Genomic DNA, 2,614 nt, shown 5'->3' with positions numbered 1-2,614 from the left:
CCTCATCTCTACAATATATCAAAAAATTAGCCGGGCATGGTAGCGCGCGCCTGTAATTCTGGCTACTCGGAAGGTTGAGGCAGAAGGATCGCCGCAGCCTAGTGGGTCGAGGCTGCAGTGGCCGCGAACGGCCACTGCACTCCAGTCTGGGCGACAGAGTGAGACTTCAACTAAAAATAAAACCAAAAAACCCCCAACATACCCACATCACAGAAATCACAGAACGCCAGACATGTATATCCAAGGAGTATGGGGGCCAGGGCATCACAGGCGTATCCACCAATCTGAGCAGGAGTCTAAAAACAGAGTGGCACTTGGTCTTTCCTTAGACGTGGGGCATGCCTTCCAGTGGATTCTGGACTCAAGCTCTGTGGGAGAGGCACTGACTGATGCTGGAGTAAGGAAGGAGGTCTGAGAGCAGTCTGGAAGGGAATCCATCACCATTCCTAGGCACCCCCATGCCTTCCCTACCAGGGTCCAGTTCACTCTCGGCCATCAAAAACAACGGGGTGACTTGTGTCTCTGGCCACCTGGAGATGGAATCAGTAATCACAGGGTGGGCCAGGCTCACTCTTCCCTCCCTGAGGACAGAGATAGAGCCTTTGGTCTCTGCTTTTCTGCCAGCCTCAGGGCTCAGGGTTAATCCCAAATTCCTGCTATTCTCACATCTGGCCACAAACACAAAAACTGCCTAAGACTCCTTTCCTGTTTGATGAGATAGAAGCGGCCTGTGGAGCTCTCAGTTCTGGCCTTTGGTGACCCCACCCTACAAGCTTCACTGGGCACCAGACATGGTTCCTCTTTTCTTTCTGTAAAGACAGGAACCCATTCATTCCAGATCTTTCCTTTCCTAAAAGGCATCGTGAAAGGTGCAGACAACAGTCAGAAGGGGGTCCCCAAGATGGTGCTGCCTCCCAAAGACAACAAAGGGCCTAAGCGGCTTTTCCCGCCTGCACGAAACTTAAACCTGTGCTCAAACAACCTCTTCCTGTAGAAATGCTGCCTCATGGTCTCCTCCAATGGGACCCAGGCACGGCACTGGCCAGCCCCTGCAAGGTCCATAAATATACCTCTCTCCCTCTCTCCCTCTCTCTCTCTTACTCCCTCTCTCTGTCCCCACCACACTCTTGCTCGCGCGCTCTCTCTCTCTCTCTCTCTCCTTCTCTCTTACTCTCTCTCTTTCACACTCTCTCGCCCTCTCTCCCCCTCTCTCACTCTCCCTCCCCTACCAGGCGGTTACAGATCCTCTCTCTTTAGCTGCTGCTCTAATAAATCTCTTGGCCTCAAAGGGTGTTGAGTCTTGCTGCGCGCCACCAGTCTTTCACATCAGGCCTTGTGGAGGTTGTAGTTATTGAATTAAAATTGATGCTTCATGTTCTTAATCAGGCCAAGATAGTTCATCTTTCTTTCTTTCTTTCTTTCTTTTTTTTTTTGAGTTGGAGTCTCACACGGTCGCCCAGACTGGAGGGCAGTGGCCGCTCCCGGCCACCGCAGTCTTGACCTGCTGGGCTCCAGCGATCCTTCCACCTCAGCCTTCCGAGTAGCTGGAACTACAGGCGCGCGCGCTACCATGCCCGGCTAGTTTTTTGATTTATTGTAGAGATGAGGTCTCGCCTGTCCAGGTAGGTCTCGAACCCGCGGACTCAGGCAATTCACTCACCTCAGCCTCCCAAAGGTGCGGGATTACAGGCTGAGCCACCGAGCCCGGCTAGTTCATATTTCTTATTTAACAGTTTTTTCTTTCCAATCCTCACTGAAGTTTATTTGATGACTTTTTAACTGAAGTGTATGTACTCATTTAATAGTTTTATCTTTCTTTCTTATTTATTGAGTCCGAGTCTCATTCTGTTGCCCAGGCTGCTCACGCCCACCGCAGCCTCTACCTACTGGGCTCAGGCAATCCTGCCGCCTCAGCCTTCCAGGTAGCTGGAACCGCACTCGGCTAATTTTTTGATTTATTGTAGAGACGAGGTCTTGCTATGTTACTCAGGCTGGTCTCGAACCCCTGAGCTCCGTCAATCCTCTCGCCTCCACCTCCCAAAGCGCTGGGATTACACGCTTGAGCCACCACACCGACTATCTTTCTTATTTAATAGGAAAAAAAAAACAAAACGTACTGTCCAAAGCTGGGGACAATGAGCTATTTAAATGTATGCTAGAGAATGATCTTAAATATACAAGAAACATAACCAATGAAAAAAATCAACAGAATGCTATGTGCAATACAATCTCATCTCAAAAATGGCTTTGAAGTGACCGGAAGAAGGCTGTAATGTCTTCTCTCTTGATCTAGATGCAGGATATACAAATACTCGCACTTTGTGAAAATTCACCGATATTTTTCTGTAGCTGTGCAATCTGTCAAGTGAAAGTTCAAAAACATATTTGGGATAGACAGTAAAAATACGGAATAAGAAATATAGCACAGACAAATATGTGCAGGGGCTATCTCTGGATGGAGGGACTCCACGATTCCAATCTTCTGGTTTGACTTTCCTCAAATGTTTGCCTTATTAAAAAAATATAAAATTGCTGCGTTTTTCAAGCTGTTTCCTGGCTGTGGCGCTGCCCCCCCCCCACCTCCTCCCCGCTCTCCTCTCGCCCCCCATCTTTC

This window comes from Carlito syrichta, unplaced genomic scaffold, assembly GCF_000164805.1.
Source record: "Carlito syrichta isolate Samal-C Ts95f unplaced genomic scaffold, Tarsius_syrichta-2.0.1 Scaffold313533, whole genome shotgun sequence".
Taxonomy (NCBI): domain Eukaryota; kingdom Metazoa; phylum Chordata; class Mammalia; order Primates; family Tarsiidae; genus Carlito; species Carlito syrichta.
Note: the sequence above shows the minus strand (reverse complement) of the source record.